The sequence below is a fragment of the Gymnogyps californianus genome, chromosome 1 (genome assembly GCF_018139145.2).
Source record: "Gymnogyps californianus isolate 813 chromosome 1, ASM1813914v2, whole genome shotgun sequence".
NCBI lineage: Eukaryota > Metazoa > Chordata > Aves > Accipitriformes > Cathartidae > Gymnogyps > Gymnogyps californianus.
The window spans coordinates 171853314-171878020 of NC_059471.1; positions in this window are offsets into that span (position 1 = coordinate 171853314).

Genomic DNA, 24707 nt, shown 5'->3' on the forward strand with positions numbered 1-24707 from the left:
TTTCCTTGAAGGTTTAGATAGACTTCCAGGTTACAGGTGGGACATTTTCTCCAAAGCTGTTTTACTAGAAGTCCTACTTTGACAACATCTGCAAAGGAGTTCTTTTAGCCTAGACATGTTATTTTGCAGTGGAAAATATGGGTCATCATTGATTTCAGAGTGAGAATGGCTACAGACATGCTACTCTGTGGCCATCCACAGCTCTTCAGAGAATACTGTGTTTTCTATCTTTGACTCCAGAGACTGACTGGATGGAAAGCTTCTGGCCCTCCTTGCAACCTACTATCTTTCCTGCATGCCAAATAGGACCACAAAACAATGCACAAATAGGAATTGTTAGAAAGCATCCTGTCCCAGATCTACATTACATGAAACTGTTGGAGAAGCAGCTTCAACTGCAGCAGAAGTGGTTCTGAAGACAGCATAAGCAAGCCCACAAGTATGAGGAGCTGGTGCATCTCCACCAGAAATGTCCCTAGGATCAGTATGAAACTGTGAAAAGGGACAGTGACTCGTAATAGAGGTCCCTAGTGAGTCCAGAGGGCAAAGACTGCAGAGATGAAAGTAGGACTGACAACTATGGGAATTAGGCTTCTGCCCATTTCAGAAGCCATTGTGGTTACTCTAATTAAACCAGAAGAACAGGAGGAGGCTTTCCTGTCCTCTCTTTGGTTGCAGATGCCCATGACCGCAAGCTGTTAGGCCTGGCCTTCCTGACTGTGTTAGCCTTCCCTCTGAAGAGGTCCACTCAGTCTCACCATGACCTCCAGCCTCCACATCAGCTAGGAAGTGAAGGGAGGAGGGGTAGGGAGGAAAGGGGGAAAGAAGGCACTCACAGGTTTCGCTCCATACAGGAAGTTTAGAAATCTGTGAATACACAGGTGTTTCTGTCGTCCAAAACTATCAATTCAAACAAAGTAGAACAGTTTCAAGGGGTGGGTTATGAGAAAGAGAGAGATGATTATATTGAAGTTTCGACTTCAGTATGTTCTTGTATGTAGGTTTTATATGTTTGTTGCAATAGTATGTAATCTGTTCTTTTTACTGTCATGTTGAGGTTGTTCTGCAAAATTTATTGCTCCTCTAATCCTCTTCTCTCACACTCATTTTCACATATTCTTTCACCATGGAGCCTATGCACAACACAGTCTACTTCCACCCCCATCTTTCTTCAGTCTTTAGATGTCTCTAGGCAACTGTTCTGAATACTTTCCTATCTTTATTTTCCTTCCAATAATTACACTACACCCTATATCTGCATAAACAACTGTTAAATGTTTTTTTTTTCTATCATCTCTCTTTGTCTATAAGATTTTCAAGAAAGCTATTGTCTTCCTCTGCTTTGCAAAGTGTTTTGGCCATTTTCTGAGCTAAATCAGTAATTTGTAATAATGTACTAAGGAGGAGATCCACAACTCATTTTCCATTTGTCTGCCTGTCAGTGTTACATGTTTTATCTAGCTGGTAAGTTTGCCACTGACTCATTAATGAGTGCAGCTCATATCATGTTAAACTAGATCCCTGCCAAGCTTTTCCCACCCTGATGCTATCTTGTGGTGTTTTAGATTAATTGGAATTTTGGACTAAGTGAAAGCCTGAGGCATTTAACTAACAAAATGAGATAAACATAGGTTGAGTCTGTTACTGAGAACTACTAAACTAAAACCTCAGGTGTGTAGATTACTCATTTTTTCAACATATAGATGTGCTGACTATTTAAAAATAATTAACTTTACCTGCTACCATATCTGGCAAAACTTTGGAAACTTCATCACTCCCTGATCCATTTTGTTGTTGGATATATCATTGTAAAGGCTGCTTCCTGATATGTTCTCTCTCTCTGTTCCATAAATTATATGTTTGTTCCACTAATTATGTGTTCTCCTTTCAATCTCATCCAATCACAAAGCTGTTTCAAAGCATTCCTGTTGGACTAAGCCTTGTATCCAAAGCAGACACAGACTAAACATCTTTGCTGGTACATTTCCAAATACTTGCAATACCCAGTCTAGGAGTGAAACCCCTATTTAGAAGTCCACATTGCTTAATTTATATAACTTCTTCAGCATTCTGTGGTGGGCATAGCTCCATCTCTCACCTTTAATTATAACTCTGATACAAATATTCAATTATTCACTGTTCCAGACTGTCAAAAAAAAAAAAAATCTGTTGCACAATGATCATAGATGTTGCATAATGATCATAGCTTGCTCTTTGGTTTGTGGAAAGTAAAATGAGAACAATTGTTTAACAAAGATCACTGGCAGATGCAAATATATTTTCAGTCTTCACAGGGATTTTTCACAGTTTTAGGGTGGTAAATATAATGACTGCTGTGGGATTTTGAGGAAGAAGTTGCAATTCTGTTCCAGCTCTGTCATCTATGTCTTCCCTTTAACACCAAAGAAATCACCAAGGGACTGATTTTTTTTTGGTTTTGTCTTTACATCTGTTTGCTAGACCAAAGCCAAGAAGGTGTCCAATGTGCTGGTGAATTATGTGGACAAGCAAAATTGATGTAAAGTCAGTGTCTTGAGAAGAATAAAGTGGAACATACTGCTTACTATCGAAATCATGCTTCACCCTGAAGTTGCAGTTGACATTTACCATAAGTTAGCTCAAGAGATCACTGCAGACAGAATGAGTTTGCGATTCATTTACACCCTACACTGCAGTAGTATACTTGTTAGGTATCATTTGCATTTTCTTTCTGATGATTTCAAATATGGACTTTAGACCAAACAAAAGGCAAGATTCAATAATTAGATTATCAGGTTACATTACTGAATTATGGTGAATATCCACATTAAGAGTTTTAACACCAATCTGCTTTATGTGTGATTTTCCCATCAAAATATAATATTGGAATAGCTGTACCTTGTGGTTTTTTTTTTTTCTCAAAACGTTACTAATTACTAGGAAATGCGTTACAGATGAAATGAGAGGAAAGCACTAGCTGTTCTAGTTAATAGTTCAGCATTTTCAAAGGTGCCTGTATCCAAAGGCTTTCATATTCATATTTTCTATATATACACCTAGCTCCAGCTGATTGCAGAGCCATGGTAGTTGGGAGTGGCAAACTCCATAAAGGGGCATCGGGGCTTTTTGATCCACAAAGGCTCTGTATCATCCTTTTGGCACTGTAACAGCCTTAAAGCCCCAAAATTTCACTTAAAAACCCCTTACATGTCTGTATGCTTTCCCTGTGCATATAGCCTACCTCAGGATCTGGATATTTCACTGGATATCTCACTCCTTTATATGTCTGTCAAACTATTAGATACCATGGCATCCAGTATCACAGGGTCCACACACCTATGTGCTCAGGGCATAAATGCAGTTCTTTATCTGGGCCTATGGCTATTACTGAAAACAACAGAGGTGAAATAGTACTACTTGAAAATACTACCCTCAATATTAATGCTTGTTCCTTAGCCTCCCTGAAAAGTTCTGTGATAAAGGCTGAACTCGAGAATCCTGTAAGCATGTCCCAAGGCAAATTATATAAAGAAGTACAATTTTGCTTTCATCATTTTCATTTGCAAGTATATTTTACATTGTGGCTGCTGATGATATGTATCAATGTTCTACAAGAACATTTTGTGGGCATGTCGTACTTCTGAGGAAATTAAAAAGATGGAGAAAACTAGGGCAGGCACCATATAAAAAGCACAGGCCCCGCTTAATACGTCTTGTAAGCACACGCTTAATTCTCAGATCTGCCTGTACTGAAATGTGTTTGAAGCTGTTTTTCTTTGAGTTAAACTATGTCATCACCCCAAGCCTAAACCTTTCTTATCAAATGTCTAAAATATGCATCTTTTACTAGCTATAGTAGTAAGATAGTACTATAGTACTATAGTAACTACACACATTCCTTCACCTTAGACATATTTGTGCTACTACTGCTGGTTAAAATAATTTTAACTAAACTTTTCGAACAAAATGTAGCGCTTTGGCAAAAGCCAAAAACTTTTGTACTGTTTTGGCTTTTCATCAAACAAAAATTAAACATTTGCAAAGAAAATTACAGTGAAGCAGGAACTATTAGTTTCCACCTTTTTTCCAGGGAAAAATATTTTCCCAGTCCTATTATAAATTTAAAGTTTGTAAAGTCTTACAGAAATCCCAAAGTTGTCTTTCCTTCCCTAGTTGCAGTAATAAGTTAAAAGACAAGCTTAATTCAGAGTTCCCCCGAAAACATTTTGGTTACTTTTGGCAAAAGCATGCAGCTTTATTCATAAGGAGTTGTAAAGAATCCTTTTTTGCCTGTAGATTTTAGTCTTGTCACTCATGACTAGTTATTTCCGTGCAAGTTTTAGTTAAGTCTGAAAGTTTAAGTAATTTAAATAGAAATTATGCTAATTTTGTTATTAAGCAGTTTTCTATTCAAAACATTACAAACACAAATTTAGGAAGAAGAATAATAATTAATGTTGTAAATGAGCTATTATGCAAAGTCATGTGTCAAATATTTGAGCTGATCGGTTTTTGAACAGCAAAGGATTGTAAAAACTATTTGAGGAATATTTTCTTACAATTTAGTGAATATATGGAATTAAAATTAATTACCAAATGGCTATATGGACAAAGACAGTCATAATAACTGTGATTCATGATGAATTATTTGCCTTTTTTTTTTGGTCAGGACTTGGATTCCTATTTCTAGGAACAAAACCAAATCCTTCTACAAATGTATTTAAAAAAGGGGAAAAAAAAGGCAACAGAATAAACAGGAGTTTTTAGGATTGCAGTGAAGGAAAGTATGATAATTTTACTGGGAAAAATTTACATGACAAAAATACATGGTATGTTACTAACTGGTCTAAACTCTAACAGTTCTTAACAGGGTCTGTTTCCAGAAACTTCACATAAAATGTAAGAAGTTGTAACCAAAACAATATTTCTACTGGGCTGAAATAAGGAACATAGTTCATCTTCTTAGAAAATAAGATGCAAAGTTTAAATACTCAGCAATCCTCAGCATCTATTCAGCAAATTTAATTTCTTCAGTTTCTTGAGAGACAGAAAAAAAAAAAAAAGAAAATTTTATCTGAGGACAACTGTGCATTGTATTTTGAGATTCTTTTTTGGTGGATGAACATAGCTGCCAATTCTTGACATGCTATTTTGCAATTTCTAATGCATAAAGGAAGTCCTTATGAGCCTGTTAATCCATAAACAAAGCTTCCAGAAGCTGTTCTGGTAAAGGTTGGGACTAATTGTGTCATTCCATTGTGTAATTCCACTTTTTTTTTTTCTCCATGGGGACGTATATTCCCATCAGACATCCAGACAGCCTTTAGGTAATAATTGTTGCTTTCTGTAATTTGGGATGCTCACCCATGAACAGCTTTAAGTCATGTCACTTATTGCTAAACCTACCAGAAAACCTCAGATGCAGCACCTCAAGGAATGTGCAATATGTGGAAGACATCATTCCTGGAGCTGGGAATCACAAAAGCCAGCATGTTGTGCAGGAGCAATCTAAACTATCAACAACCTGCATGGTAAGGAATGGGTAGAACAATAGTCTCAACCTTTCCAGGGACTGCTGGACAATTTAAAATAACACATAAGTCCAAACTGAGGTGGGATTTAGACTTTAGGTTATGGTAAATGATACAGAAGGGCACTGCACTCCGTCCTCTGACACTTTTCAGATATCTAAAATATCCTCAGAAATCATATTTTGCAATAGTACAAATTTTCAGCCAAGTGTACATGTCCATATGCTGACACAAATTCAACAGCCTGTGCCCAAATTTTAAAACCCCACAGGCCCCTTATATCTCAGAACCTCTTATTTACAGACTGTTTTAGGGAGCTGATCATAACAAATGGGCATCTCTACTAGACCGAGGAGCAGAGGTGACTTAACATTTCTGTATTCTAAAAGTTCCTCGTTTTCAAATTTGGACCACAATCCCAGACCCATTTCTCTAAATTATTTTTTTTTCTGTGTTGGGTTCTAATTTTTTCGCCCTTCCCCTCATCTGAGACAAGAGATCTTAATCTCAGGATGTATCTAAACCACACTTCTTACAAAGTTTGTTTCTTTGATTTTGAGGCATTCTCAGTATATGTTTGAATCTCTTCTCCATACTAAGAATCTCTTCTCCATTTCCTCAACATGCCTTTCTAGGATTATATGTGTTTGTGGGTGGCGTTGCAAGTCCTTTAAATGTGGTTGAGTTGAGCAGCTGCAGCACTGGGATCCCTTGGGTAAAAGACTGAGCTTGTAACATTCCTGCAGCTGGGTACATGTCTCTAATTCTTGCTATTCCCTGCTTTAAGGAAGATAGCATATTCTTGTAAGTAGCTTGAATTCCTGCAGATGTAGGGATATACGCTAATTATTCTCAGGTTGTAACTGAAGGTCTTGTCAGAGAGAAGTTTGACATTCAGTTCTTGGTATGCTTTCTTCTGTACTGTAAGTCAGTCACAACTGTTCAGTTGTCTCTGCGTCACAAATGAAAGGAAAACATTTGACCTTACCTTTTTGTGTTCTGTTTATGGTTGTTCTCTGCTGTGTTCATCACAATCTCAGCCACGAGTTGGTGGAGCAATGGTTGCATTTGCATTTCAGAGAGGAGGCACAGTGGGGAAACGTGTCAGGTCACAGTCTCAGAATAAAACACTGCAGTTGCCTGGTGCATAGAGATTTAGACCTGACAAGGAAGGAAAATCCAGTGCTGGTATAAGAATATGTATATCCTGCAATGTAAAGACTAGCATGCTTTCACCAGAGGCCCGGTTTAAGGGACTTGAAAGCATTTGTTTATCACAGGAGATAAGCAGATCATTTGATCTAAGCCAGCAAACATATGTACTGTGAAAATATTCGTCAAAGGTATACAGGCTAGGGGCAATTTACCATAAAACACAGTGTGCATGTGGGAAAGACTTATTGTGGTGATCTTGTAAATAAACATATATAAAGATTCTTGTACTATATTTTGAAAATTCCATGTATTTTGGGCCTGTATACGTGTCATGGTTTAACCCCAGCCGGCAACTAAGCACCACACAGCTGCTCGCTCACTCCCCCATGGTAGGATGGGGGAGAGAATTGGAAGGGTAAAAGTGAGAAAACACGTGGGTTGAGAGAAAGACAGTTTAATAGGTAAAGCAAAAGCCACACACGTAAGCAAAGCAAAATAAGGAATTCATGCACTTCTTCCTATCAGCAGGCAGGTGTTCAGCCATCTCCAGGAAAGCAGGGGTCCATCACGTGTAACGGTTACTTGGGAAGAGAGACGCCATCACTCCAAACATCCCCCCCTTCCTTCTTCTTCCCCCAGCTTTTATTGCTGAGCATGATGTCATATGGTATGGAATATCCCTTTGGTCAGCTGGGGTCAGCTGTCCTGGCTGTGTCCCCTCCCAACTTCTTGCACACCCCCAGCCTACTCGCTGGTGGGTGGTGTAAGAAGCAGAAAAGGCCTTGACTCTGTGTAAGCACTGCTCAGCAATAACTAAAACATCCCTGAATTATCAACACTGTTTTCAGCACAAATCCAAAACATAGCCCCATACTAGCTACTGTGAAGAAAATTAACTCTATCCCAGCCAAAACCAACACAATATGGCAGTCAGACCTTCTATTGTTCTTCAGTGGTCTTCTGGTGTCATTGGGAAGTCTCTGATGCTCTTATCATTTCATTTGATTAACTCCTATTCAAATTCCTATTTGTGTGTCAGGACTACCCTTTCACACTCATTTCAATTCTGGATTTCATAGCTTAACTCTGTACTTACTCAAATTTAAATGTGTTTCTTTAACACTGTTACTTTATACTAAAGCTAGATACATAGCTTTGGTGTCTGAGTACAGCCATCTTTTCAGAACTCCAAACCTTTCTGGTGATTAAGATGATATATGAAGTTATAATATGAAACTTTTGCAAGAATATGTGGGGTTAAAATGAGAATACTGACAAAAAGAAGTTAAAGGTTGCACAAAGTTTTCACCTCTTGCTTTAATGAGTGAAATATTTCAGTTTAACAAATTTTTTGACTGGTTGTGCATATGCAAGCAGCAATGGCACACTTCATTTTGTTTTAGCTTATTTTTGGTACGCTTTTGGTACACCTATTTTTGGACCCTAAATTGGAGGGGAGGGAAGAGTTACATCAAGTTAAAATGTTGCTGACCTCCAGCTAAAACCAAACTGAGAATACGGAAGAGATGGAAATCACTATAACGTTCCAAACTACTGCAATTCTGTGTATCATTGCATGGGCAGTTCCCTTTTCTGTGGCAATTTTGAAAGTAGAAAATTTCTTCAAGGTGTCTATGATTTTCTTTGTCCTTATTTTCAGCTATCCAAATCCTACTGTTTGTACAGATGCGCCTGAAACCAATTGTATGGCTGTCTATAAGTCTTATCTTTATCTTGTGTTAAACTGAACTACATTGAGTCCTATTCTTTTTGAACTTTCATTGCAACCCTCCAGTCTTTTCCCTTTTTTTTTTCATAAGATCATATTTAATGATAACTCTCAAGTGAAGAGTTCTATTCATAGAGGTAAAGCACACCCTGTCCTAGAGGAAACATTTTCTTGCAGTTAAAAAGTAATCCAGGAACAAAGCCAGTTTGATCCTCTCTGGTCAGAATAATAAGTGTGATGTGGACAAATGTTCACTTGGAACAAGTGGACTAAGAAAAGCAAATTTATTTCAGCCTTCAGATTGTAATGACTTTTTTGGTTGTAATTTGAAACAGAGATCCAGAGGTGAAAAGTCTGCTACAATTACCTAATCTATTCAGCTCTTTCACTTCAGATCTTCTCTTTGAACTCTTGTTTTGGGACAGAAATCTCAAAGTGCCCACAGATTTGCATTTCTAACACTGACCAAGTTGTTTGTTTAAATATTAGATTTCATCAGTGAGTGTCACATTCATGCCATCATATGAAAAATGAATTTTCTTGTTATGTTCTAAATTATCCTGTCTTTTTCATGTTTACATTAATCTTCCTTCTCATGAAATTATATTTTAGATTGCTACCTGAATTTCCTAGAAACCAGTTGCTTCCTTTGCTGATGCCTTAACAAAGATTTTCACCTGCCATTTATCTTTTTCTTCATTGTTACCATGTCTATTTCATCCCACCTTCAAATATTTGGGAAATTAACCCCCCCAAAATCCCTAAGTATTTCATTCATTGTAGAGTTATTTATATATATATAGAAAACAAATTAAATTAACGTTAGAATCTGACCTGACCTGTACCTTAATGACTGTTATATATAATTAAGGAGATTAATTCCTGTTTTTCCAGGTAAGTTGACTGGTATTTCTCTATTGCTTTGTCTAGTAGAAATTATTGGCTTATACCAAAATGCTGTGAATTTTTTTGGAGGCAGATATAGAGTAGTAAGACATGTAAAATTAAAATGTAAATTTTCCAGACAGTCAGAATTAGGTCTGTGTCTGTATGTAAGTCAGTGAATGTATTAGCAGGTGTCACTACATGGTGTAACCTCTGAGCCTTGCCAGGTAGTCAAATGGATGTTAGAAGCTAAACAATTTATTAGGGGATTAAGCTGTAAAAAATTAGATTTAATTAGAGGTCATATTCAAGGATTATTTTCACAATTGTCATATTTTCATACTTTAACAATAAATGCGTCCATGATAAGTTTGTCTTGAACAAATTTGCCTAACACTTGCAATACAAATTTACCACTTTAATGGCATACAAAATTTTGGTATTTTGGTTAAAGAAAAGTATACAAGTGTTGTAGATTTTGTGTAAATTAACCAATGGAGATATGTACTAGCCAAAGGATGCAAAACATAAACAGTCCTTTGCTTAAGGTAGAGGGAAAACCATCTCCTTGCTTCCAGCAACAGTAAAACCACCATTTACTTTATGGTTCCATGACTGTCTTTATCAGCTTGCAAGGAAAAGTTTTTGCACGTAGCTCAAACCTAGTATGTCTTGAAGAAGGGCAGGGTTCAGACCCTCTAGGGTGCTGAGTGTCACAATACCTATCAGCTTAGACTCCCAACTTCTGAGGAAAGGACCATGACCAAAATGAATCAACACCTTCACAAGGACTGACTTGCTGAGGCAGAAGGAGCCTGGTACTCCTCTGCAGTGCTTGGAAGGGGGGGCCAGGTCCCTACCTCATGACTGCAGGAACTGACTTATAAAACTCAGACATCCCAGTACACTGCCTGCAAGCTAGGCACTGAAACTACCATCCTTTAGCGTCCAGTCATATGGTGTTCATATTAACTCTTTGATTTAACAGCCCTGTATACAGAACATCCAGCTCTATGCTGTAAGGAACTGGACTTCAGTTCTGTCCTCTGCTTGAGTCCAAACTAACAAATCCCATTTTCCTGGATATTATTCCAATCAAATATGCTGGTTTGGAAGGAAGCTACTTTTTTGGAGGGGGGCTAGTTTCTAGTCTTTTTACTGAAGCTGCGTCTCCATGCACAAAGTTCATTCAATTTTTTCTTTAGTTTATGTTTGTTTTGTCAAATACAAATGATGGGAAGTGACTTTGCTGTAGAGACAGTCAGATTATGATTCCAGCTCCTTCTTGAGTTTCAGCTTCTTGTTGATGTACAATTTATCTCTATTTCCTTTTAGAATGTTCATTACATAAACTCAATTACCCATTGACGGTTTATTCAGTTTCAGATTCACTGTGCTGTGCACACTGCCCACTGGGGTACAGGTGCTTACAGACAGCATTGCACAAGTGTGGGTACAACATTTTGATGACCACTTGGACCCTGAAGAAATGCAGATGCTCCCCTGCCATGTGGAGCTCTAGCTAACAAATCTGACGGAAGCCAGTGTAGGTCTTTTCACATAGTGTTTCATTTACTATGGCTCCTGGAAGCACAATAAAGAGACAACTGAATCACTCTTCATGTAACCATCTCTGGTCTTGCATGGCTGGATACGAGCCCCAGCTAGCAAGCCCACAAGACCCAAGCTGACTCTCCCCAGCCATGCAGGTGCTCTGATTGCAGTTCCAGTGGCACAGAAGTTCCCTCAATAGAAGATACAGAAGTTCCCAGTACTTCAGGCACTGAGAATATATCCCACCGTCCTCTGTTAAATCATCCACTGCGTTCACACTGCTGTCTGCAAACCTAACAGGGATTTTGACAGTCTGAAATACTGTCATATTTCATATGACTTCATATCAAATTGATACGTCATATCAAAATGGTATGCATGCACACTGTGTTTAGTGCAGGTATGTGGCTACGTGCCAATCTTGAGTGAGACTGATTTTCTATGACTTAATATCTCATGTGCTGCAACATTAAAATTTGTCAAGAATTCTCAGTAGCAGACAGGCAGACATTCTGGGCTAATATTTTACAGCTGGCACAAAAGAGACACATGTTCTGTGATCTTCCAGGAGATTTTACTTTCATCTCTCCCTCATCTAAAAACTACTATTTTAGATTGAGAGCATGTGGTTACACAGAAAAACAACCTTTAGAAAGCATTTTTTTTTGTTTTAATTTATTTGAGACATGCAGGACAAAATTATACTTTTTTATGTGTATAAAAATCCAGAGTAAATTAAAAAAAAAAAACAACCAAGCACAAAACCTGAACAATTACAGCATTCTAAGGATGAATCTTACTGTAAATAATTTCCAATGGCAGAAGGAGTGACAACATCTGTACTCTGACTAAAATAAAACTGAACAATTAGAAAGTGAAGTCTGATGTGGTAAATGAGGCTTTAGCTATTGTGGGCACATATTCCCTTATTTTCTTTATCAGCAGATGCTGATGTTACAAAACCATAATTATCAATTGAGCACAGATGGTTATCTCTGTTCAGCAGAAAAGCTCAGAAGGGAATAGGCACTTAGAGAGACCTCAGTCACCCCTCTCAGTAAGTTTCCTGTTCTGACTTTCAAACAATATGTCTCTTACAGTTTTCCAGTTGCATGCACTCTGCACATCCAGAAAGGTAACCTCAGTTGCCATCAGCACAGACCAGTCAGTAAATGAAAGCTGACCTCACCTGGCTGAAGCACAAATTTCTGTACTGCCACAAATGGATCTGCGTTGGGCTTGAGTTATAATGACTCCCACTAGCACCCTGGGCACAGCTTGCTCCCTCCTCTCTAAGAATCAGACCACAGACAGACAACTATGGTAGATGTTTGATGACTGCAGTATATATATATATTTTTTTTTTTTACACTTTCATCACCGATTTCTCATGTACATACTGCAATGCTGGCTGGCTGAAGTAAGGAAATGTTTCAAATGAAATTTCAAATTCCTCAGCTTGAGATAAACTAAAAAATATTTTGTCACTCTGTGATTGAACTTGCTGAACATGAAGCAAGGGGCACAATGGCAGTGTGGTAAATAAGGTGAGTGGGTAAAGTTATCTTCCTGCTATTCTGGGAAAACAATGAGAAGGAGAGTAAACGCTGCCCAAATTAAACACGGATTAACTCCATATATATTTAATTATACCACTGAACAGGTTCCCTTTGATCCTCTCCTTTAATGAGGAAATAAAAGTAGTTGGAGCTAAAGAGGAAAGTTCAAAGAAGTTCTGAGATTCTCAGAAACCATTTGTGACTCTCTGACTTCTCTTTGCAGAGCCATATGCTGTAACTCAGCACAGAAGCACTGTCCTTTAGGGGTCACAAGTAGCTGGAATACGTGCATGCTGGCCTCCTCCTTGGCATGGTGTACAGAGCAACTCCTCTGTGATATGGCTCTCCCCAGGTCTTAGCACAGCTCCTACTCCAGAGAAGGATATGTATAACTGGTGAATGCAATTTCTATAACTTGGTGCTGAATTACAGGAACAGGGCAGAGAATGTGTAGAAATGAGCTTCATGAAGTCCGAGTGCTTATTCAGTCTCTTAAAAAAAAAATTATATATATAAATATATATTATACATATATATCTATATGTATATAGTGTATATTGTATACTTTATATTATATATTATATATTATAAAAATTACCTGTGAAAATTCCAGTTTATCCTAAGCTAGATGGAGTGGAATATATTGTTTAGTGGTACGTGGGTTGATGTCTCTTAAAATGGATGCAGTCAGGAAATGCACAACTGCATGAACGTGAAAAGTGTCTACACCCTTTCTGGATAAATCTTTCAATAGCTCTGAACAGATGTAATTTGGACTCACTACATTTGCTGAAGGAAGTTTTGTCCAGCTTGGGTTTTTTTACTGCCAGTCTTTTTCTCTACATGTTATCTCTTTAAAATTCTTGGTTACAATGGCTGAAAAAAATATCCCTATATGTGAACAGATTGGTGAGTGTAAAGTACACATTATGCAAAAAGATAGTAGGCGTGTTGTTGGTGTGGCTGTCTCTCTCTGCCCGCTTGAGATAATTAGTCATGCTGAAAAACTGGTACAGTTCTGTATGATTGCTATGCATGCAATCAAACTAATGCCAGAAACTGGGATAGATGAATATGCTGTGGAAGATATTTGAATTGAGTAGGAGAACCAAAGGGGAATTTTCTCCAAAATAATGGTTTCTAATGTCCATGATAATGTTGGCAGAATTATCTAAGTATGAAAGAAGACCATATGCTAACATTGCTTGATTGACATTTAAAACAGGAAAAGTTGCTTCTGTTTCTGGAACAAGATGCTTGTAAACTAGTCATGAGGTGGGTAGTGCTGGGTGGTGACTCTTATATATTAATGATAGGCCTTTGTAATATCTTTTATGATTAACGTATTAAATACTGTATCGCACTAATGCTCTTTTCTCCTTATTTAAATAGGTCACTGTTTGGTGGAAACTAGAATAGAGAAGTATGCAAAGCACAAGGAGCTTTGTGCTCCACCATCTAGGTGTCCAATTACTGGCCTCAGGGTGCCTGTACCTTAGCTACCCACAGATTCTGTTGTGCCTTATTCAGTATGGTTTTAGACCACACAAGGAAAAAACCTGGCCTAGCTAGATTATCCACATTAGCCAGAGGGTATGATGTTATATGTGGTAACATTGTAGTATCTGTAGAGGACTGGAGGATAAGGACTGATGCTTATGGTATCCACCAGCTAAATTCAACGTCTTCCTTGGCCTGAGGTATTTTAAATCTACACCTCTCCCTTTTTCAAGAATAGTTTAACCACCAGGCTCTATCTTTTTCTGCTGGGGACATTTGCCTGGGAAGGCTGTGACTATTTTATGCAACATTATTTTCTTTCTGCCAGGAATATTCATAAGAAAAATAACTGCTGAATCTGCATCTCCCACTACCTCAGCACACCATGCTTTGAAACACTGCGCAGAGGTGTCTTGAAAAAAGCAGGAATGACCAGTGTCATTTTTGAAAGAGAGTAATAAAGGACTATGTTCTGAAAGACAAACTTTCAGCCTGAGGTTCCTGAGAACAAAGAGACATCTCAAACACCTCCACCACTCTTGTACACAGTTTTAGATTTAAGGCACGCAAGGGTTTTTAGTGATCCCTGCTGAAAGGTGCTAACTTGTATTCCCACGTGTTGTGTTCTGAGTATTTAATATTTCATTCTAAACCACCTGATTTTCCACTTACTGTATGAAAATTCGAAAAGTCACAGTTTTCCTTCAGCTTTTGAATGTTAAGAGTGCCAGAAGCAAAGGGCTCAGCTGATATTGTAAAGAAATTGTTTAAATGGAGTCTAAGTACCTAAAAGTACCTACAGGAGTTTGCAGACGCATCAAGTGAAACTTTATTTTTATTAACTCAGTGGAAATAATGCACAAGTTACGACACGTCAACTAAGTCACAGTAGCTGACTGTGGGTATCCTTTTAGCCTGTGGTAAACACAGGATAATACAATTTGGTTGAACTTTCTCTTATTTTATGTCTTAAGAACATCTATGCAGACAGATAGAGCAAGTCAGCCATAACGTGATTTCAAATCTGAGTCCATGGAAGTTGGTGAACTGCAGCTCTGACCAATTTAAACTCAAGAGAAACGCTGCCATAATAGTTCTAACAGATAAGAAAAGTGAGCTCTTATTTTAGGAAAAAAATCATAATGCTGAGTTCAGTGTGAAAGAGATGAAATGATGAAAAAAAAAAAGCTTTAATTTATGATCTAATAGCTGCAGCTGCTTGTTTATGACTTAGGTTTGGGGTTTTTTTTAATATCCTCTCCTCATATGTAGGACTTAGCTTGTTAGTAGAGAATTTCCCCTTTTTTTGCCTCCCGCCCATATCACTGAAATTTTCAATAGCATTTGGAGCTGATTTCATCCTCCTGTGCAGTTGCTACTGATCTAGTTTTGATTTTTCTTTCTTTTTGACTTTCTTTAAAGGGAATTATGGCTAAAAATACCTGGTGGGAATACCTGAAGCACTTGCTTCACGTAAAGAAAGCAATTTGAGGTGACTTAATTGGTCAAAATACAAAATCCCTAGGACACTATAAAGTGCCTTGCTGGATGTGGCTGGAGGAGGTTTTCATTATTTGCAGATAAACAGAAACAGATGTCTGCTATAAGCTGTGACTGTTTTAAAAACTTCTCAAATGGAAAAAGAAAAAAAAAGATATTAAATTAAGAGTTGACAAAATGGTGCAAAACATTTTTACTGCTGTTGACTTTATTGACCACCATTAATAGCAATGCTGCTGTGCAAATTAAAGGAATGCTGTTGACCTCAAAACCTCAGACATGTAATGAAAGGTTTCAATGGTGGCTAGAGGAGATGAAATGAACGCTCTAAATTACAAGGTGAGCTGAAATATGTTAGAAAAGACTAACATTGCTTCACTGTCTCAGGGAATGCAACGTGTTCCACTCTGGAAAGATTTACTTGTGGATATAGAAAGAAGTCTCAAGCAAAGAATGCTTAGTTTTTACTGAAGAGAATGGCTGAGACAGTATCTCAGTGTGGGGAGGGCTGTACCACGTGTACTTCACCTCTTTTAAAGTTATCAGTAGTATTGCTTTGATAATCTAACATGAACACCAATGCACAGTAACGGTAACTATGTGTTTGTTATAACACTATTTGGGAACAGATAACATAACAAGCTCACCATAAAGACAAAATCTGGAGAAATGTATTTTTTTTAAATAAATGGGAATGACAAGTATCGAGGGAAAGTGTCCCAAGTTGCTAGGATTTTGGCTTAAGACCTGGGAGACACAGGCTTGATTTCCTGCTTTCTTGAAAGCTCTCAGTAAAACTGTTTTCCCCATGCTTCTTCCCTCTATACAAAACAGTTGCAAAGTCAGGTACAGTAATGAAGACAAGCAGAATACATGTCTGGAAATTATGGAAAAAAATTCTATCACTACTTAAAATATAAAAAAATAAAAATATAGAATAAGTGCTAGTACCTGTAGCCTGACATCTACAGCTACTACTTTTACACGTTTTTGAGAAATGAAAGCAACTCTCCTAAGTAGGAGTCATCATGATCATCACTTTCCTAATTTGATTATGATGAAGGGAACATAGAGTACACTGAAAAAGCAATGGTTACAATAACATAGAGTGCACAAGAAGGAACTGAATGAAGAAAAGAGTGAATTTTGGGCAATTGCAAGGACTGACTCATTTTCCAAAAATACATGCATGGTATGTGATAAAACCCAATAGATAAATCACCGACTAGAATGACTGTAAACAAAACACTGCTATCTTTCACTGCTTCATATGTAAAACTTTTCAGATAACAGAAATCAGACAGTAATGTATATTGCTCCATCACAAGTTAAATCCAACAATTAATTACTAGACTGATGTCCTGCCATACTTTATAAGTAACTAAGAGAAAATAACAGTGTAACACACAAACATTAAGTACAGCTCTGAGGTTTTTGTTTTGTTTTGCACCCGTCTCCCCTTCTCCATTTACATCTCGTTGTCTGTAATCTTACCAGGACAACTGTACTTCATTTCTCCATTACTGAATTTATACTTTGAACTTATAGTGCTGCAGATGGCAGTGCTATTGATCAAAGGATTGCTCAAGCCTGAAATGGTATCTAGAAAAAAAGAGATTTGCTTTAAGTGTAGACATGAAAGCACAGAGGACAATGCACATTCATATCAAGCAGTATAATCCAAGCTTAAGAATATGATTGTTGTGGAACACTGGGGACCAATTGGTGAATCATTTTGGGGGGAATTAAGAACACAATAAAAGAAATCTCATACTTGGAATACTTGAGAAATTATGGCTTGAGGTTACTGATGTACTGACAGAACTCACAAATCTGAAAACTCTGTTTTACGTACATCAGAATCAGGTTCCAGTCATGGTGTTTTCTTAATAAAGCCTTTTCTCTCATTTTCAGTAATTAATGAGAAAAAAAGATAGTTTTTTCTTGTTTTTATATTGCAGTGGTGCTTAATTGTTATCCTTAAAACATATGTGATATATTCTCTTTGATTCTTATTTTAACTTTTTTAGCTTCTGACAGTTGAACTAAATATTATAAATTAAAAGAGAATTGTGATGGACTTACTAAGAAATATTCTTATATCATGTTTGACCAACTTGATGACCTCCTATAATGAAATGACTGGCTTGATAGATGAGGGGAGAGCAATGGATATTGTCTACCTTGACTTCAGTAAGGCTTTTAACACTGTCTTCCTTAAGATCCTCATAGAGGAGCTGATGAAGTATGGGCTGGATGAGCAGACAGTGAAGTGGACTGAAAACTGGCTGAATGATAAGGTCCAGAGGGTGGTGATCCATAGTACAAAGTCTAGCTGGAGGCCAGTGGCTAGCAGTGTACCTCAGGGGATGATACTGGTCCAGTCCTGTTCAGTTCTTCTTTAATGATCTGGATGATGGGGCAGAGTGTACTGTCAGCAAGCCCACAAATGACACAAAACTGGGCCAAGTGGCTGATACACCCAAAGGTTGTGCTGCCATTCAGAGGGACTTTGTCAGGCTGGAGAAATGGGCTGACAGGAATCTCATGAAGTTCAGCAAGGAGAAATGCAAAGTCCTGCACCTGGGGAGGAACAACGCTGTGCACCAGCAGATGCTGGGGGCCACCCAGCCGGAAAGCACCTTTGTAGAAAAGGACCTAGGGGTCGTAGTGGACACCAGGTTGAACATGAGCCAGGAATGTACCCTTGCAGCAATAAAGGCTAGTGGTATTCCAGGCTGCATTAGGCAAAGCATTGTCAGCAGGTCCAAGGAGGTGATCCTTCTCCTTTATTCACTACTGATGAGGCCACACCTGAAGTACTGTGTCCAGTTCTGGGCTCCCTAGTACAAGAGAGACTTTGACATACTAGAAAGAGTCCTGTGAAGAGCCACTAAGATGATTAGGGGAGTGGAGCATCCCTCCTAGGAGGAAAGGCTGAGAGCTGGGACCATCCAACCTGGAGAAGAGAAAGCTCAGTGGGGTCTCATCAATGTGTACAAATACCTGAGGGGAGGATGTAAAGGAGACAGAGACAAGCTCTTTTCAGTGGTGCCCAGTGACAGGACCAGAGGCAAAGGGCACAAACTGAAACATGGGAGGTGACATCTGAACATCAGGAAACACTTTTTTACTGTGAGGGTGATGGAGCACTGGCACAGGCTGCCCAGGGAGGTTGTGGAATCTGTCTTTGGAGATACTCAAATGACTGGGTAACAGGCTCTAAGTGGCTCTGCTTGAGCAGGAAGGTTGGACCAGGTGACGTCCAGAGGTTGCTTCCAACCTCAACCATTCTGTGATTGTGTGATTCTGCTCTGACAGATATAGGGTTTTGAACTGGGGTTCAAGAGTACCTCCTTTTACTGTTAGATCTTCGACTAGCCTATTGTATCACTCTCAAGAAGACAACTAGAATATCCATGTTTCTTTTCCCACTTCTTTTCTATAGCAGGTTTTCAAGTCAAGACTGTCTGTTTGTGGACTGCCCAGGTTAATGCTTAATCAATGTTTTTACTAGTTATTACAAGTAACATGGTTACAAAAAAACAGTGATTAAAAGCCAGTGTGGAAATTTGAGTAGGCAGAATATGATTGCCTGTCCTGTCTCACAATTCTCTGTGCCACAGAACTGGTCAACCTATGAATTATTTTCCTTACAAGAAAAGGGACACAAAAGGAAATAATAAATCACTCTAATAATCAAAGTGTAATAGAACTGTGAGATGGGAAAACTGCTAACTGCCTGTTGATGTAATACTTCGCACTGAGTAGGACTACAGAGTGTCCTCCTTTCATGGACAGTCAATTCATAAATATACTATAGAAAAATAGATAGGACTCTTAAAATCTCCTTATTTTTCAACAGAGGTGCACAGCTTTCCCCTTTTCTTATTTTCTGCTCTTATGTGAACAAAACCTCACAATTCTCTTAAAGCCAATTACCCATACTATCTGGTCACATCTCACTTATGCTCCATACTTGGAGTATGTTTGAATTCTGCTCTCTTTCAGCAACATGTATGTGCCTGCTCATGTTAGCACAATGTAAATATATAGAAGGGCAATATGACGTTAGATTGTCTTGATTAAAATGTACAAAGGGAAATGGTTGCTCATGTTAAGTGTCTATAACTTATAGACACTAATGTGTCTACCTTAAAAGAAAATTCAAGCATTTAGCATAAGTTAAAACTAAGTCTTTTATCCTGAATATCCTAATGGATTTCTTTAAGTAACAGACTTCAAATGTTACATTCCACTGGACTAGTTTGGTACTAGCACATATATTTCTATGTATCTAGATGTTTTCTCTTGGAATATGAGACTGCTGCTTTTGATCTCTTGTTTGTTCTTTGTACCACCTCCAGTCCTCTGAAGGACCTGTTCTCATAGTTCTTACTTCCATGTTCCGCTCTTCTGTGTCATGAACTGGGTTACCTATACCCCAGTCATCAGGAAGGTGATTCTGCAGGGGTTTGATCATGTGCCCTTTCCAAAAGAATATCTGTGCATTCCAGGAGAGCATGCTTCCTCATCTGAGAAGGGGAAATACAAATGTGCTTGTCTAGAAGTGCTTAGATCATCTTTGCTTAAATATTCCCCATGAATATAGGCAATACTGGAATTGGTAATGCTATCTTTCATATAAAGGAAGAGTCAGCCAGACATGGAATGTGTTCATGTGCTAGTAATTGCATTCATTTTCATGAATGTGCATGTGTGAAATATGATCATATTCATTAAAACATGTTGAGCTTTCTGATTCATAAATTAAAAACTGCAGTCATCTTTCAACCTCCATATATACGCATTGGTAACTCTACTAGTGTGTTACCTGTCAGAGTTCATTACAGAATAAAAAGCTGGAGTCTTTAACTGAGGTGACCCACTGAACACAGTGGGTCCCAATTTCACACTGGAATTTAACAGGTCCAAAAATAGTTTAATTCTGGACTTTAGAAAAAGGGCAGAAGTTGTGACCCCTTAAAACAAGTGCTGTGTCACTGTGATAAGAATTTGAAGTCCTCTACTGACAGGAACAATGACAGTATTCAAGACCTATTCATACCCCTGTCTCTTCATAGAACAGCCATAATATACATCTGTCACTTTTCCCAAAATTTCCAGGCTGAGTGGAGATTGCAAACACATTTACTGGTGTCATTCAGCTCTATCGCCAGCCCTCATTTTCTTTTTTGTTCTCACTAGCCTGACACTTAAAAAGGGGATAAACAATGATTTTTTTCCTTGCAATATTTTCTGGAGAAACATTTATTTTGGTAATGTTAGTCACAAGTTACTTTTAACTGTAGCATCTAGCATAATTAAATGAAAGACACCTATTGTGGGTAAATATTTATTCTTCTGTGCTAGTAAACTTGCCAGACTTGGTGGTGACAGTGGAGAGAGGGAGACACTAGAATGGATAGCAAAATGCCAAATTATCCATCATTTTACAATTTGTGCTACCCCACTTCGCAATCATAAACATAGAACATGGAAATAAACAATTTAGTAGTTGATCTGGACTTTGACCATATTTTAGACTTTGTTTAAGAAAGTGAACATTTGTGCTTTTTAAATTAGAAAACACATATGCTAAACAAAAATACCAGACTGTGACTGAACTTTTCAGAAGCTTACACTTTAATGAAAATTTGATTGTGAAGCTTCCCTATTTTGGTCTATAAGAATCTCAATTAATTTAACTAATTAACATTACTGATTAAATCTGCCCTAAAATATCAAAATCAGACATTCAAATTCATACCCATTGACAAAAAAGTGTACTCACTTTTTAACTTAATGCATCCAATTTTTCTTTTGATTCTTTATTTCTTCCTTTGGACTGGAGGTTCTTTTCATTAACAACCAACTTGCAAAAGACCCTCAGTTTTTGCCTGCCAGTAAGTATTTTATTTTAATATGGTAGTAATGTTCAGTAATTCGCTTGATATCTAAACTAGAGAATTCTGAAAAGCAAAATAGATTTAGAAAATCAGAGCCAGTTCCCTCCTGTCATAGTTTCCAAGACAACTAGACAAGATGGGAAAGTCTAATACACTTTTAGATGCTTTAGATGGGGCAAACTGCAAAGAGAAATTGAATTACTTTTCCACAGTGAAAGGAATGGAATGTAACAGAAACCATACTTAATCTCCAGAATCTCCAGTGTTTCCAAGAAAGTTAGAGCAGTAAAATTATTCCACACTGTTCAACTGCTCAAGCTATAATAATGTAGATTTCCATGAGCGTACTAGTTTTGGAATAAGCTCCTTCTTCCAGCATAATTAAAAAATACCTGTTAATGTGACTTAAACTAAACTGAAAATGAGAATTGCATTTAAAAGAAAAAAGCCTTTCAACTTCAGATCATGCAAATTTATCCATTTAATTTCAGTTCTTAACTGAATATTTATGGAAGGTCCCAGGCTACTTGGGGACACACATTGAAACTAAAGTGGACAAAATGTTTTTTCCGATGAAAACATCAGAACATGTTTAGATATCATTGAAATCTAAATATTGATGTAATAAAAATATTTCTAAAACTGTAATTGCTTTCCTCTGTGCAATTTCAGTTACTGATGTGCAGCATAGGAAGATTAGCCCATCCATAAAAAATGTTTGCAATAACTAATGATTTAGTTTGTGAACAGCTTTCAAAGTTTACTTTTCTTTTTCACTGTCACACTATAATGATAAAAATTGTTGTTTGCTTGTTTATTTTTCTTGTCTATGTAAAACTGGAAATCAGTCAGTGAATACATGTGTCAGTCACATTCTATATGTTGGTGGGTGGGAATTTGGCTTATATGCAGAGATACTGAGAAAGCAAGCATCATTTCTTCACTTTCTGGATGTGTTTCAAATCTAGAGTTTTCTCATTAAAAACTTGGTTGGAACAGATGTATGCCTGTAAATTTTTTCTGCTTTGATAAAATCCTGTATTTCACCAAAGTTTTCTTGCACAAAATGTTCCAAATAGTTTTAATCAGGTATTACATTTGGCTTCCTGTAAGCAATCACATTTTTTTCTGTGGGGTAATATTAATTGACCTGAAAATGTCACCTCAACAATACAAGATATGATATCACCTGCAGGTAACAAGTGTAACAAGTGTTAGTAGTTGCCAAAAATCTATCCTAATCAGAAGCAAGCAGGTAGCTCTTATATTTGGGAAAGTGCCCATTTTTTATTTAAATATTCAGAACTTCCGAAATACGATCTTAAAAGCCTCTAAAGCAAAGTCTGAATCAAAACAACCAGCCTCACAGATTATCTTCAAAAATTCTAGAGAGAAATCAAGTATTCCTGAATATAATTTTATTTACATTTCAGTTGGAATGAAGTCATAAGATTCAACAGAAAAAAATAAATCCATTAAACTTTTTTTAAAGGTCTGCATGTTGATCTACTTTCATTGATGTAGACTTGGAAACAACGAGACACAGAACACAGTGGCTGTAACTTTTAAACTATTAATTTTACTCTAGTAATCTAACCAGTCACACTACAGTCTGCCAGATTTTTTAAATCTGTTGCTAAATCCCTGGAGGGGATAGGAAACAAGTAAACAAGGAATCTTCCAATTTCATGTTATTTATTTCATGTTGTTTAGGATACTGTTCAGCAGTTAGCCATTAGCACAACCCCAGATCCAGCAATTAAGGTAAAAGAAGGGTGTGAACTAAGTGAAAGATGGCAGAAATTTTAAATCTGTTTGTTCTCGGTCCAGTGCATGTGTGTTGTTTCCTGTATGCTATGTTTAAGAAGGTGCGGCCGGGCAGCAGGAAGGAGGGCTGCCAGGTTATGTGTTCTGGCTGTGGGTGGGCAATGAAAAGGCTCCTGGAGAGAGGGAAAAATTACTCTGTCTCTGAGAACAAGTGAGCATGCTCAGCTGGGAAAAATTTCTGCAGTGCAGACAAAAACTAAGAGACATAGCAAGGAAGGGTCCTCTTAACACGAGAGGAGTCTTCAAAAAGGAGCTACAACAAATGTTAGAAGTAATTAAAAGAAGATAACTGCAAAAAGGACAAAGACACAGTAGGTGCAGAGGGAGGGACAGAGAGAGGGAGGGAAGGAGGGGGTGAATTCTTTCAAGTCTTCAATCTTGTCCCACTCAGCAGATCTGATTTTTTTCCTATTTATATGATGTAGCTAAATTTGTGTGTGTATTTTCTACAGAAAAGTAGTCATACAAGTGGGAAACCTTTTGATGTTTGGCTGGTCACTTCAAGGAAACGGGTGAAAAGAGAATTTCATCTCAAAGCAATGGCTAGCTCTGGAGCTGACACATTCTGATGGTTTGTTGGTAGGCAGCATACTGTATAATCAGACCCTTATATTGTGCTTATCTCCAAAGATCAAGAGCAACAGGTCAAACAAGCCCCAGAATCTAAGTTCATGCCCTAAGAAGGACATCTGACCTTCTTATAATTTGCAGCTTTCAGAAAGCAGCAATAAAGTTCTGGAAAGTACAGAGCAACCCATGTAGTCTGAAGGACAAATATAAAAACTTATGCAAAGCTACCTGAAATGATCCCTGATGGGTTTTTCTTTGCTTCTTGCTGGTCTTCCTGGCTCCGTGAATGCTTTATCCACCTTGGAATGAGGCATATGTATTCTGAGAGAAATGTCTTTATTGTTTGCCTGATCAGTTTGAGGGCTTTTTAGAGAATCTCACTGTGAAAGCATCCACATGGCAGTCAGACATTTTTCTCCTGGAATAAGCCTATAAAAAAGCTGAGAGATTGTGATAAGTCTGAAATATGTCATCTATTCTTTTCTTGACGTTCTTACCCTTCAATGCAAAAGACTCAACAAGGAAATAGGTTGCCACCATGCAAAATATATTTCATCGGGGTACAGGAAGATAGTTGGTGCTCTAAAGCATTGAAAATGTAGCTAATACACACTTTCTGGTAAATAAGAATACTCAAGAACTACATTACTAAATGGATACAGATATGGTTACACCCCACTGATTCTAATTTTTTGCTTCCTGTTCAGTATTGCATTGTTTATCTGATGAACAGTTGTCCTGGTTTCAGCTGGGATAGAGTTAATTTTCTTCTTAGTAGCCGGTACAGTGCTATGTTTTGGATTTAGTGTGAGAATAATGTTGATAACACGCTGATGGTTTAGTTGTTGCTAAGTAGCGCTTAAGTTAAGGATTTTTCTGTTTCCCATGCTCTGCCAGCAAGCAGGTGTGCAAGAAGCTGGGAGGGAGCATAGGTGGGACAGCTGACCTGAACTAGCCAAAGGGATATTCCGTACCATGGAATATCATGCTCAGTATATAAACTGGGGGG